The sequence below is a fragment of the Schistocerca piceifrons genome, chromosome 5, assembly GCF_021461385.2.
Source record: "Schistocerca piceifrons isolate TAMUIC-IGC-003096 chromosome 5, iqSchPice1.1, whole genome shotgun sequence".
Classification (NCBI taxonomy): Eukaryota; Metazoa; Arthropoda; class Insecta; order Orthoptera; family Acrididae; genus Schistocerca; species Schistocerca piceifrons.
In genome coordinates, this window is record NC_060142.1 from 599854729 (window position 1) to 599868521 (window position 13793).

General features: G+C 50.4%; 11 non-coding genes across 11 annotated transcripts; all 11 read left to right on the forward strand.

Moving 5' to 3' along the window:
- The first annotated feature begins 2526 nt into the window (after nt 1-2526).
- Trnan-guu lies at nt 2527-2600 on the forward strand. The gene has a single exon. It is a non-coding gene; the product is annotated as a tRNA-Asn (tRNA).
- A 689-nt stretch (nt 2601-3289) lies between these two features.
- On the forward strand, nt 3290-3361 carry Trnat-cgu. The gene has a single exon. It is a non-coding gene; the product is annotated as a tRNA-Thr (tRNA).
- Nucleotides 3362-3694: 333 nt separating this feature from the next.
- Nucleotides 3695-3768, forward strand: Trnan-guu. Its single transcript has one exon. It is a non-coding gene; the product is annotated as a tRNA-Asn (tRNA).
- Nucleotides 3769-4457: 689 nt separating this feature from the next.
- Nucleotides 4458-4529, forward strand: Trnat-cgu. The gene has a single exon. It is a non-coding gene; the product is annotated as a tRNA-Thr (tRNA).
- Nucleotides 4530-4862: 333 nt separating this feature from the next.
- Trnan-guu lies at nt 4863-4936 on the forward strand. The gene has a single exon. It is a non-coding gene; the product is annotated as a tRNA-Asn (tRNA).
- Nucleotides 4937-7749: 2813 nt separating this feature from the next.
- Trnan-guu lies at nt 7750-7823 on the forward strand. Its single transcript has one exon. It is a non-coding gene; the product is annotated as a tRNA-Asn (tRNA).
- A 689-nt stretch (nt 7824-8512) lies between these two features.
- Trnat-cgu lies at nt 8513-8584 on the forward strand. Its single transcript has one exon. It is a non-coding gene; the product is annotated as a tRNA-Thr (tRNA).
- A 333-nt stretch (nt 8585-8917) lies between these two features.
- Trnan-guu lies at nt 8918-8991 on the forward strand. The gene has a single exon. It is a non-coding gene; the product is annotated as a tRNA-Asn (tRNA).
- Nucleotides 8992-9680: 689 nt separating this feature from the next.
- Nucleotides 9681-9752, forward strand: Trnat-cgu. Its single transcript has one exon. It is a non-coding gene; the product is annotated as a tRNA-Thr (tRNA).
- A 333-nt stretch (nt 9753-10085) lies between these two features.
- Trnan-guu lies at nt 10086-10159 on the forward strand. Its single transcript has one exon. It is a non-coding gene; the product is annotated as a tRNA-Asn (tRNA).
- A 2813-nt stretch (nt 10160-12972) lies between these two features.
- Nucleotides 12973-13046, forward strand: Trnan-guu. The gene has a single exon. It is a non-coding gene; the product is annotated as a tRNA-Asn (tRNA).
- The last annotated feature ends 747 nt before the right edge of the window (nt 13047-13793 follow it).

Sequence of the window (13793 nt, forward strand, 5' to 3'; positions counted from 1 at the left end):
GATGTCGATTTGTATTTGGTGTCTCTTAAGTGTCGGTCTGCAGTAGGCCGCTGTTGGCCGAGCGACGTGCAGTCGCCTTACATGAAGCCCCATGGGCAACGCCAGTGCCACTGTGGACAACAGCATACTGTAGCCAGAGAGACGAGCCGAAAGGCGCATTTCGCAGTCGAGCCACGCTGTCCCACAAGCTGTGCACTAGGTCAGGATTGTGCAGACCGCAAACTTTTAGTGGGCCGACGCTCGTCGTCGATCGCAAGGGCGAAACATTCAAGAGATTTGGAAAACGGCAATGTGGACACCCCCAGCAGCAGCTGTGTGCCAAATCCGATATCTGGTCGAGGGCTGCAAGATTCAGTATGATGAAGTACCAATTTGGGGATAGCTCACAAACGCTAAGCTGCCGCCTTCTTAGCTCAGTGGTAGTGTGGACGTGCCTAGTCTTCCGCTCCGCCGTAGCGTTACGTATAGTGGACTATCGTTTTTGTTACGTGTTGTGTTGCAACTTCTGAGAGTATTTCTCCGTCGTTGTTTCGTACCTTGTGTTACTTTCTGTCCTTATTTCAGTGTTTTTTGTGTAGCGGTTTCGACCGCATATTTTGAAAATGTCGTCCCAGGTTATTCCTCGTCAGGCTACAGTTAGTTTTGCTTTTGACAAGTCAACCCGCCATGTGCAACCTAGTTCTCTTGAGATTCATGATTGGTTGGTAGATACCTTTGGTGTTCATTCGGATCAGGTGCACACTGCTTATTTTGATACCGAACTGTATGTTTTCTTTGTTAAGTTTATGGACCCACTTCAGGTTGATAAAATTCTTTCTAAATATGGTCATCAAGTTCTCTTTCGGCATCGGGATGATTCTGTAAGTACCGTGCTGCTTTCCAATGCTTCCATCACGTATACCAATGTTCGTGTTTACAACCTTCCACCGGAGGTGGATAATGTCTATCTTAAGGAGGGTCTACAGAAGTATGGTGATGTAAAGAGCATTCGCCTTGAACGCTGGTCAAGCCAACATCGCCTGCAATGTTACAGTGGTATTCGTTCAGTCGAAATGCACGTTAAGCAGAATATTCCATCTCACCTGCAGATCGGTGGATATCGTGTCCATGTAACATATAGTGGTCAGGTTGGCACCTGTTTTTTGTGCAATGAAAGTGGTCACGTGCGTACCGACTGTCCGCGGAGAGTTTTTGTTTTAAAAAATTCTCTCGAACAGCGTCGCAAGTTAACGGTCGCTGACCTCGTTGCAGGTGGTTCTGCTCTTGGTGTAGCACAGTCCAGTGGTAGTAGCGCCCCGCCACAGGTTTTGCGCACCCCTGATACAGAATTTCCTCCTTTGCGTGCTAAATCTGATGTTGTTCCGTCTGTCCCTCAGGTGGGTGTGCCACTTTTGAATAATAAGAGGCGTCGCCCACACGATGGAAATAGTACGGATGAGGATCTCCCTGAGATGCCCCAGTCCGAGCGACCGGCATCCTCCGAGCCACTGTGTACTGTAGCTGCTCCCTGCCCTCCTGAGGTAGCGGTTCCGGTGGCGGCTGCTGGCGCCCCTCCGGCCTCCGACGCAGCTTCTCTCGAGTCGGGTCGTCGGTCGGGCCTGTTGGCGCCGTCTTCCGAACCGACTTCGATGTCACAACAAGTGGAGCCGCGACAACTTCCTGCTTCGCTGCCCCATACCTCTGCCAGCGGAGCTGCTCCGCTTCCTTCCAACTCTGCGGCCTCGGACCTTCCTGCTCACGTTTCGCCTCCGTGCAGTCCATGTTTGCCGGAAGCTAGTGCAGGTGTTGACCATTCCGTTTTGTCGGATGTTTCCCCCGCGACCCCGGATCCCGCATGTGGACCGGCGCGGGTGGTGTCGGATACAGAACTTGACCCTCCTACGTCACCGGCGGCTGAAGTTTCCTTGCCCGTCAGCCGACGCAAGTTACGCGTTCAGCCGAACGTTAATGCTGTTCGTAAAAAACCGAAACGTAAGGGATCCGCGGAACGGGGTAGCAGTCCCCCTCCCTCGGATGCCTCCGTCACCCCTGCTATGGACTGTGACGCTGGTGCGTCGGTGTAGGTGATTTGTTTTCTCGCTTTTCTCTCTATGGTTCAAGCATACACCTTAAAAAAAAAAAAAAAAAAAAAAAAAGTGGTAGAGCACTGGTCTCGTAAACCAGGGGTCGTGAGTTCGAACCTCACAGAAGGCATTCATTTTTTAAACCTTCCTGCAAGGAGCGGAGCTATCTCGAGCAGCATCTAACACATGGCAGTACACTGAATGAAAGGGATGTTCTACAACCTATGACAAGTATTCTACTGGCCTCAGAGGTTTTCTGAATGCATAGGTTGAACATTGGTTTGTATGCATTTTGTAGTATAATGTCATGCTTGGCGATGTCATTCGTTTACGAGCCTCGCTACAGTGTGCATGCACGTTATCCATGTGAAGAGGCGTAAGCAAATGCTACCATTCTGCGAGATTCCTGCAGAAGGTATACGAATTGCGTTGATATACAGAGCACAAGGGAGCCAAAGTCAAGGCCTCCGTGGCGCAATCGGCTAGCGCGTTCGGCTGTTAACCGAAAGGTTGGTGGTTCGAGCCCACCCGGGGGCGAAATCGTTTTAACCGGCACCGAGGTGAGGACATACGTCAACTTTGTTAGAGATACACAGCTAGTGTGACAATTTGGCTGCGTTTGAGTGATGCCACAGAGCCTTATACACATTCAGCCAAGTGACACTGTAGGTAAAAACATGGCCCTACACAGACGTTCTACTGTTTTCCTTTTTATTCGTCATGTGTGACACTGCAGTAGAGGGACGCCCACTACAAAAGACGCATTCTTTACATTCAATTTCAGCATATACGTCGCGAGTGCCATATGACAGGGCCTGTCTCCCGATGTCGATTTGTATTTGGTGTCTCTTAAGTGTCGGTCTGCAGTAGGCCGCTGTTGGCCGAGCGACGTGCAGTCGCCTTACATGAAGCCCCATGGGCAACGCCAGTGCCACTGTGGACAACAGCATACTGTAGCCAGAGAGACGAGCCGAAAGGCGCATTTCGCAGTCGAGCCACGCTGTCCCACAAGCTGTGCACTAGGTCAGGATTGTGCAGACCGCAAACTTTTAGTGGGCCGACGCTCGTCGTCGATCGCAAGGGCGAAACATTCAAGAGATTTGGAAAACGGCAATGTGGACACCCCCAGCAGCAGCTGTGTGCCAAATCCGATATCTGGTCGAGGGCTGCAAGATTCAGTATGATGAAGTACCAATTTGGGGATAGCTCACAAACGCTAAGCTGCCGCCTTCTTAGCTCAGTGGTAGAGCACTGGTCTCGTAAACCAGGGGTCGTGAGTTCGAACCTCACAGAAGGCATTCATTTTTTAAACCTTCCTGCAAGGAGCGGAGCTATCTCGAGCAGCATCTAACACATGGCAGTACACTGAATGAAAGGAATGTTCTACAACCTATGACAAGTATTCTACTGGCCTCAGAGGTTTTCTGAATGCATAGGTTGAACATTGGTTTGTATGCATTTTGTAGTATAATGTCATGCTTGGCGATGTCATTCGTTTACGAGCCTCGCTACAGTGTGCATGCACGTTATCCATGTGAAGAGGCGTAAGCAAATGCTACCATTCTGCGAGATTCCTGCAGAAGGTATACGAATTGCGTTGATATACAGAGCACAAGGGAGCCAAAGTCAAGGCCTCCGTGGCGCAATCGGCTAGCGCGTTCGGCTGTTAACCGAAAGGTTGGTGGTTCGAGCCCACCCGGGGGCGAAATCGTTTTAACCGGCACCGAGGTGAGGACATACGTCAACTTTGTTAGAGATACACAGCTAGTGTGACAATTTGGCTGCGTTTGAGTGATGCCACAGAGCCTTATACACATTCAGCCAAGTGACACTGTAGGTAAAAACATGGCCCTACACAGACGTTCTACTGTTTTCCTTTTTATTCGTCATGTGTGACACTGCAGTAGAGGGACGCCCACTACAAAAGACGCATTCTTTACATTCAATTTCAGCATATACGTCGCGAGTGCCATATGACAGGGCCTGTCTCCCGATGTCGATTTGTATTTGGTGTCTCTTAAGTGTCGGTCTGCAGTAGGCCGCTGTTGGCCGAGCGACGTGCAGTCGCCTTACATGAAGCCCCATGGGCAACGCCAGTGCCACTGTGGACAACAGCATACTGTAGCCAGAGAGACGAGCCGAAAGGCGCATTTCGCAGTCGAGCCACGCTGTCCCACAAGCTGTGCACTAGGTCAGGATTGTGCAGACCGCAAACTTTTAGTGGGCCGACGCTCGTCGTCGATCGCAAGGGCGAAACATTCAAGAGATTTGGAAAACGGCAATGTGGACACCCCCAGCAGCAGCTGTGTGCCAAATCCGATATCTGGTCGAGGGCTGCAAGATTCAGTATGATGAAGTACCAATTTGGGGATAGCTCACAAACGCTAAGCTGCCGCCTTCTTAGCTCAGTGGTAGAGCACTGGTCTCGTAAACCAGGGGTCGTGAGTTCGAACCTCACAGAAGGCATTCATTTTTTAAACCTTCCTGCAAGGAGCGGAGCTATCTCGAGCAGCATCTAACACATGGCAGTACACTGAATGAAAGGAATGTTCTACAACCTATGACAAGTATTCTACTGGCCTCAGAGGTTTTCTGAATGCATAGGTTGAACATTGGTTTGTATGCATTTTGTAGTATAATGTCATGCTTGGCGATGTCATTCGTTTACGAGCCTCGCTACAGTGTGCATGCACGTTATCCATGTGAAGAGGCGTAAGCAAATGCTACCATTCTGCGAGATTCCTGCAGAAGGTATACGAATTGCGTTGATATACAGAGCACAAGGGAGCCAAAGTCAAGGCCTCCGTGGCGCAATCGGCTAGCGCGTTCGGCTGTTAACCGAAAGGTTGGTGGTTCGAGCCCACCCGGGGGCGAAATCGTTTTAACCGGCACCGAGGTGAGGACATACGTCAACTTTGTTAGAGATACACAGCTAGTGTGACAATTTGGCTGCGTTTGAGTGATGCCACAGAGCCTTATACACATTCAGCCAAGTGACACTGTAGGTAAAAACATGGCCCTACACAGACGTTCTACTGTTTTCCTTTTTATTCGTCATGTGTGACACTGCAGTAGAGGGACGCCCACTACAAAAGACGCATTCTTTACATTCAATTTCAGCATATACGTCGCGAGTGCCATATGACAGGGCCTGTCTCTCGATGTCGATTTGTATTTGGTGTCTCTTAAGTGTCGGTCTGCAGTAGGCCGCTGTTGGCCGAGCGACGTGCAGTCGCCTTACATGAAGCCCCATGGGCAACGCCAGTGCCACTGTGGACAACAGCATACTGTAGCCAGAGAGACGAGCCGAAAGGCGCATTTCGCAGTCGAGCCACGCTGTCCCACAAGCTGTGCACTAGGTCAGGATTGTGCAGACCGCAAACTTTTAGTGGGCCGACGCTCGTCGTCGATCGCAAGGGCGAAACATTCAAGAGATTTGGAAAACGGCAATGTGGACACCCCCAGCAGCAGCTGTGTGCCAAATCCGATATCTGGTCGAGGGCTGCAAGATTCAGTATGATGAAGTACCAATTTGGGGATAGCTCACAAACGCTAAGCTGCCGCCTTCTTAGCTCAGTGGTAGTGTGGACGTGCCTAGTCTTCCGCTCCGCCGTAGCGTTACGTATAGTGGACTATCGTTTTTGTTACGTGTTGTGTTGCAACTTCTGAGAGTATTTCTCCGTCGTTGTTTCGTACCTTGTGTTACTTTCTGTCCTTATTTCAGTGTTTTTTGTGTAGCGGTTTCGACCGCATATTTTGAAAATGTCGTCCCAGGTTATTCCTCGTCAGGCTACAGTTAGTTTTGCTTTTGACAAGTCAACCCGCCATGTGCAACCTAGTTCTCTTGAGATTCATGATTGGTTGGTAGATACCTTTGGTGTTCATTCGGATCAGGTGCACACTGCTTATTTTGATACCGAACTGTATGTTTTCTTTGTTAAGTTTATGGACCCACTTCAGGTTGATAAAATTCTTTCTAAATATGGTCATCAAGTTCTCTTTCGGCATCGGGATGATTCTGTAAGTACCGTGCTGCTTTCCAATGCTTCCATCACGTATACCAATGTTCGTGTTTACAACCTTCCACCGGAGGTGGATAATGTCTATCTTAAGGAGGGTCTACAGAAGTATGGTGATGTAAAGAGCATTCGCCTTGAACGCTGGTCAAGCCAACATCGCCTGCAATGTTACAGTGGTATTCGTTCAGTCGAAATGCACGTTAAGCAGAATATTCCATCTCACCTGCAGATCGGTGGATATCGTGTCCATGTAACATATAGTGGTCAGGTTGGCACCTGTTTTTTGTGCAATGAAAGTGGTCACGTGCGTACCGACTGTCCGCGGAGAGTTTTTGTTTTAAAAAATTCTCTCGAACAGCGTCGCAAGTTAACGGTCGCTGACCTCGTTGCAGGTGGTTCTGCTCTTGGTGTAGCACAGTCCAGTGGTAGTAGCGCCCCGCCACAGGTTTTGCGCACCCCTGATACAGAATTTCCTCCTTTGCGTGCTAAATCTGATGTTGTTCCGTCTGTCCCTCAGGTGGGTGTGCCACTTTTGAATAATAAGAGGCGTCGCCCACACGATGGAAATAGTACGGATGAGGATCTCCCTGAGATGCCCCAGTCCGAGCGACCGGCATCCTCCGAGCCACTGTGTACTGTAGCTGCTCCCTGCCCTCCTGAGGTAGCGGTTCCGGTGGCGGCTGCTGGCGCCCCTCCGGCCTCCGACGCAGCTTCTCTCGAGTCGGGTCGTCGGTCGGGCCTGTTGGCGCCGTCTTCCGAACCGACTTCGATGTCACAACAAGTGGAGCCGCGACAACTTCCTGCTTCGCTGCCCCATACCTCTGCCAGCGGAGCTGCTCCGCTTCCTTCCAACTCTGCGGCCTCGGACCTTCCTGCTCACGTTTCGCCTCCGTGCAGTCCATGTTTGCCGGAAGCTAGTGCAGGTGTTGACCATTCCGTTTTGTCGGATGTTTCCCCCGCGACCCCGGATCCCGCATGTGGACCGGCGCGGGTGGTGTCGGATACAGAACTTGACCCTCCTACGTCACCGGCGGCTGAAGTTTCCTTGCCCGTCAGCCGACGCAAGTTACGCGTTCAGCCGAACGTTAATGCTGTTCGTAAAAAACCGAAACGTAAGGGATCCGCGGAACGGGGTAGCAGTCCCCCTCCCTCGGATGCCTCCGTCACCCCTGCTATGGACTGTGACGCTGGTGCGTCGGTGTAGGTGATTTGTTTTCTCGCTTTTCTCTCTATGGTTCAAGCATACACCTTAAAAAAAAAAAAAAAAAAAAAAAAAGTGGTAGAGCACTGGTCTCGTAAACCAGGGGTCGTGAGTTCGAACCTCACAGAAGGCATTCATTTTTTAAACCTTCCTGCAAGGAGCGGAGCTATCTCGAGCAGCATCTAACACATGGCAGTACACTGAATGAAAGGGATGTTCTACAACCTATGACAAGTATTCTACTGGCCTCAGAGGTTTTCTGAATGCATAGGTTGAACATTGGTTTGTATGCATTTTGTAGTATAATGTCATGCTTGGCGATGTCATTCGTTTACGAGCCTCGCTACAGTGTGCATGCACGTTATCCATGTGAAGAGGCGTAAGCAAATGCTACCATTCTGCGAGATTCCTGCAGAAGGTATACGAATTGCGTTGATATACAGAGCACAAGGGAGCCAAAGTCAAGGCCTCCGTGGCGCAATCGGCTAGCGCGTTCGGCTGTTAACCGAAAGGTTGGTGGTTCGAGCCCACCCGGGGGCGAAATCGTTTTAACCGGCACCGAGGTGAGGACATACGTCAACTTTGTTAGAGATACACAGCTAGTGTGACAATTTGGCTGCGTTTGAGTGATGCCACAGAGCCTTATACACATTCAGCCAAGTGACACTGTAGGTAAAAACATGGCCCTACACAGACGTTCTACTGTTTTCCTTTTTATTCGTCATGTGTGACACTGCAGTAGAGGGACGCCCACTACAAAAGACGCATTCTTTACATTCAATTTCAGCATATACGTCGCGAGTGCCATATGACAGGGCCTGTCTCCCGATGTCGATTTGTATTTGGTGTCTCTTAAGTGTCGGTCTGCAGTAGGCCGCTGTTGGCCGAGCGACGTGCAGTCGCCTTACATGAAGCCCCATGGGCAACGCCAGTGCCACTGTGGACAACAGCATACTGTAGCCAGAGAGACGAGCCGAAAGGCGCATTTCGCAGTCGAGCCACGCTGTCCCACAAGCTGTGCACTAGGTCAGGATTGTGCAGACCGCAAACTTTTAGTGGGCCGACGCTCGTCGTCGATCGCAAGGGCGAAACATTCAAGAGATTTGGAAAACGGCAATGTGGACACCCCCAGCAGCAGCTGTGTGCCAAATCCGATATCTGGTCGAGGGCTGCAAGATTCAGTATGATGAAGTACCAATTTGGGGATAGCTCACAAACGCTAAGCTGCCGCCTTCTTAGCTCAGTGGTAGAGCACTGGTCTCGTAAACCAGGGGTCGTGAGTTCGAACCTCACAGAAGGCATTCATTTTTTAAACCTTCCTGCAAGGAGCGGAGCTATCTCGAGCAGCATCTAACACATGGCAGTACACTGAATGAAAGGAATGTTCTACAACCTATGACAAGTATTCTACTGGCCTCAGAGGTTTTCTGAATGCATAGGTTGAACATTGGTTTGTATGCATTTTGTAGTATAATGTCATGCTTGGCGATGTCATTCGTTTACGAGCCTCGCTACAGTGTGCATGCACGTTATCCATGTGAAGAGGCGTAAGCAAATGCTACCATTCTGCGAGATTCCTGCAGAAGGTATACGAATTGCGTTGATATACAGAGCACAAGGGAGCCAAAGTCAAGGCCTCCGTGGCGCAATCGGCTAGCGCGTTCGGCTGTTAACCGAAAGGTTGGTGGTTCGAGCCCACCCGGGGGCGAAATCGTTTTAACCGGCACCGAGGTGAGGACATACGTCAACTTTGTTAGAGATACACAGCTAGTGTGACAATTTGGCTGCGTTTGAGTGATGCCACAGAGCCTTATACACATTCAGCCAAGTGACACTGTAGGTAAAAACATGGCCCTACACAGACGTTCTACTGTTTTCCTTTTTATTCGTCATGTGTGACACTGCAGTAGAGGGACGCCCACTACAAAAGACGCATTCTTTACATTCAATTTCAGCATATACGTCGCGAGTGCCATATGACAGGGCCTGTCTCCCGATGTCGATTTGTATTTGGTGTCTCTTAAGTGTCGGTCTGCAGTAGGCCGCTGTTGGCCGAGCGACGTGCAGTCGCCTTACATGAAGCCCCATGGGCAACGCCAGTGCCACTGTGGACAACAGCATACTGTAGCCAGAGAGACGAGCCGAAAGGCGCATTTCGCAGTCGAGCCACGCTGTCCCACAAGCTGTGCACTAGGTCAGGATTGTGCAGACCGCAAACTTTTAGTGGGCCGACGCTCGTCGTCGATCGCAAGGGCGAAACATTCAAGAGATTTGGAAAACGGCAATGTGGACACCCCCAGCAGCAGCTGTGTGCCAAATCCGATATCTGGTCGAGGGCTGCAAGATTCAGTATGATGAAGTACCAATTTGGGGATAGCTCACAAACGCTAAGCTGCCGCCTTCTTAGCTCAGTGGTAGAGCACTGGTCTCGTAAACCAGGGGTCGTGAGTTCGAACCTCACAGAAGGCATTCATTTTTTAAACCTTCCTGCAAGGAGCGGAGCTATCTCGAGCAGCATCTAACACATGGCAGTACACTGAATGAAAGGAATGTTCTACAACCTATGACAAGTATTCTACTGGCCTCAGAGGTTTTCTGAATGCATAGGTTGAACATTGGTTTGTATGCATTTTGTAGTATAATGTCATGCTTGGCGATGTCATTCGTTTACGAGCCTCGCTACAGTGTGCATGCACGTTATCCATGTGAAGAGGCGTAAGCAAATGCTACCATTCTGCGAGATTCCTGCAGAAGGTATACGAATTGCGTTGATATACAGAGCACAAGGGAGCCAAAGTCAAGGCCTCCGTGGCGCAATCGGCTAGCGCGTTCGGCTGTTAACCGAAAGGTTGGTGGTTCGAGCCCACCCGGGGGCGAAATCGTTTTAACCGGCACCGAGGTGAGGACATACGTCAACTTTGTTAGAGATACACAGCTAGTGTGACAATTTGGCTGCGTTTGAGTGATGCCACAGAGCCTTATACACATTCAGCCAAGTGACACTGTAGGTAAAAACATGGCCCTACACAGACGTTCTACTGTTTTCCTTTTTATTCGTCATGTGTGACACTGCAGTAGAGGGACGCCCACTACAAAAGACGCATTCTTTACATTCAATTTCAGCATATACGTCGCGAGTGCCATATGACAGGGCCTGTCTCTCGATGTCGATTTGTATTTGGTGTCTCTTAAGTGTCGGTCTGCAGTAGGCCGCTGTTGGCCGAGCGACGTGCAGTCGCCTTACATGAAGCCCCATGGGCAACGCCAGTGCCACTGTGGACAACAGCATACTGTAGCCAGAGAGACGAGCCGAAAGGCGCATTTCGCAGTCGAGCCACGCTGTCCCACAAGCTGTGCACTAGGTCAGGATTGTGCAGACCGCAAACTTTTAGTGGGCCGACGCTCGTCGTCGATCGCAAGGGCGAAACATTCAAGAGATTTGGAAAACGGCAATGTGGACACCCCCAGCAGCAGCTGTGTGCCAAATCCGATATCTGGTCGAGGGCTGCAAGATTCAGTATGATGAAGTACCAATTTGGGGATAGCTCACAAACGCTAAGCTGCCGCCTTCTTAGCTCAGTGGTAGTGTGGACGTGCCTAGTCTTCCGCTCCGCCGTAGCGTTACGTATAGTGGACTATCGTTTTTGTTACGTGTTGTGTTGCAACTTCTGAGAGTATTTCTCCGTCGTTGTTTCGTACCTTGTGTTACTTTCTGTCCTTATTTCAGTGTTTTTTGTGTAGCGGTTTCGACCGCATATTTTGAAAATGTCGTCCCAGGTTATTCCTCGTCAGGCTACAGTTAGTTTTGCTTTTGACAAGTCAACCCGCCATGTGCAACCTAGTTCTCTTGAGATTCATGATTGGTTGGTAGATACCTTTGGTGTTCATTCGGATCAGGTGCACACTGCTTATTTTGATACCGAACTGTATGTTTTCTTTGTTAAGTTTATGGACCCACTTCAGGTTGATAAAATTCTTTCTAAATATGGTCATCAAGTTCTCTTTCGGCATCGGGATGATTCTGTAAGTACCGTGCTGCTTTCCAATGCTTCCATCACGTATACCAATGTTCGTGTTTACAACCTTCCACCGGAGGTGGATAATGTCTATCTTAAGGAGGGTCTACAGAAGTATGGTGATGTAAAGAGCATTCGCCTTGAACGCTGGTCAAGCCAACATCGCCTGCAATGTTACAGTGGTATTCGTTCAGTCGAAATGCACGTTAAGCAGAATATTCCATCTCACCTGCAGATCGGTGGATATCGTGTCCATGTAACATATAGTGGTCAGGTTGGCACCTGTTTTTTGTGCAATGAAAGTGGTCACGTGCGTACCGACTGTCCGCGGAGAGTTTTTGTTTTAAAAAATTCTCTCGAACAGCGTCGCAAGTTAACGGTCGCTGACCTCGTTGCAGGTGGTTCTGCTCTTGGTGTAGCACAGTCCAGTGGTAGTAGCGCCCCGCCACAGGTTTTGCGCACCCCTGATACAGAATTTCCTCCTTTGCGTGCTAAATCTGATGTTGTTCCGTCTGTCCCTCAGGTGGGTGTGCCACTTTTGAATAATAAGAGGCGTCGCCCACACGATGGAAATAGTACGGATGAGGATCTCCCTGAGATGCCCCAGTCCGAGCGACCGGCATCCTCCGAGCCACTGTGTACTGTAGCTGCTCCCTGCCCTCCTGAGGTAGCGGTTCCGGTGGCGGCTGCTGGCGCCCCTCCGGCCTCCGACGCAGCTTCTCTCGAGTCGGGTCGTCGGTCGGGCCTGTTGGCGCCGTCTTCCGAACCGACTTCGATGTCACAACAAGTGGAGCCGCGACAACTTCCTGCTTCGCTGCCCCATACCTCTGCCAGCGGAGCTGCTCCGCTTCCTTCCAACTCTGCGGCCTCGGACCTTCCTGCTCACGTTTCGCCTCCGTGCAGTCCATGTTTGCCGGAAGCTAGTGCAGGTGTTGACCATTCCGTTTTGTCGGATGTTTCCCCCGCGACCCCGGATCCCGCATGTGGACCGGCGCGGGTGGTGTCGGATACAGAACTTGACCCTCCTACGTCACCGGCGGCTGAAGTTTCCTTGCCCGTCAGCCGACGCAAGTTACGCGTTCAGCCGAACGTTAATGCTGTTCGTAAAAAACCGAAACGTAAGGGATCCGCGGAACGGGGTAGCAGTCCCCCTCCCTCGGATGCCTCCGTCACCCCTGCTATGGACTGTGACGCTGGTGCGTCGGTGTAGGTGATTTGTTTTCTCGCTTTTCTCTCTATGGTTCAAGCATACACCTTAAAAAAAAAAAAAAAAAAAAAAAAAGTGGTAGAGCACTGGTCTCGTAAACCAGGGGTCGTGAGTTCGAACCTCACAGAAGGCATTCATTTTTTAAACCTTCCTGCAAGGAGCGGAGCTATCTCGAGCAGCATCTAACACATGGCAGTACACTGAATGAAAGGGATGTTCTACAACCTATGACAAGTATTCTACTGGCCTCAGAGGTTTTCTGAATGCATAGGTTGAACATTGGTTTGTATGCATTTTGTAGTATAATGTCATGCTTGGCGATGTCATTCGTTTACGAGCCTCGCTACAGTGTGCATGCACGTTATCCATGTGAAGAGGCGTAAGCAAATGCTACCATTCTGCGAGATTCCTGCAGAAGGTATACGAATTGCGTTGATATACAGAGCACAAGGGAGCCAAAGTCAAGGCCTCCGTGGCGCAATCGGCTAGCGCGTTCGGCTGTTAACCGAAAGGTTGGTGGTTCGAGCCCACCCGGGGGCGAAATCGTTTTAACCGGCACCGAGGTGAGGACATACGTCAACTTTGTTAGAGATACACAGCTAGTGTGACAATTTGGCTGCGTTTGAGTGATGCCACAGAGCCTTATACACATTCAGCCAAGTGACACTGTAGGTAAAAACATGGCCCTACACAGACGTTCTACTGTTTTCCTTTTTATTCGTCATGTGTGACACTGCAGTAGAGGGACGCCCACTACAAAAGACGCATTCTTTACATTCAATTTCAGCATATACGTCGCGAGTGCCATATGACAGGGCCTGTCTCCCGATGTCGATTTGTATTTGGTGTCTCTTAAGTGTCGGTCTGCAGTAGGCCGCTGTTGGCCGAGCGACGTGCAGTCGCCTTACATGAAGCCCCATGGGCAACGCCAGTGCCACTGTGGACAACAGCATACTGTAGCCAGAGAGACGAGCCGAAAGGCGCATTTCGCAGTCGAGCCACGCTGTCCCACAAGCTGTGCACTAGGTCAGGATTGTGCAGACCGCAAACTTTTAGTGGGCCGACGCTCGTCGTCGATCGCAAGGGCGAAACATTCAAGAGATTTGGAAAACGGCAATGTGGACACCCCCAGCAGCAGCTGTGTGCCAAATCCGATATCTGGTCGAGGGCTGCAAGATTCAGTATGATGAAGTACCAATTTGGGGATAGCTCACAAACGCTAAGCTGCCGCCTTCTTAGCTCAGTGGTAGTGTGGACGTGCCTAGTCTTCCGCTCCGCCGTAGCGTT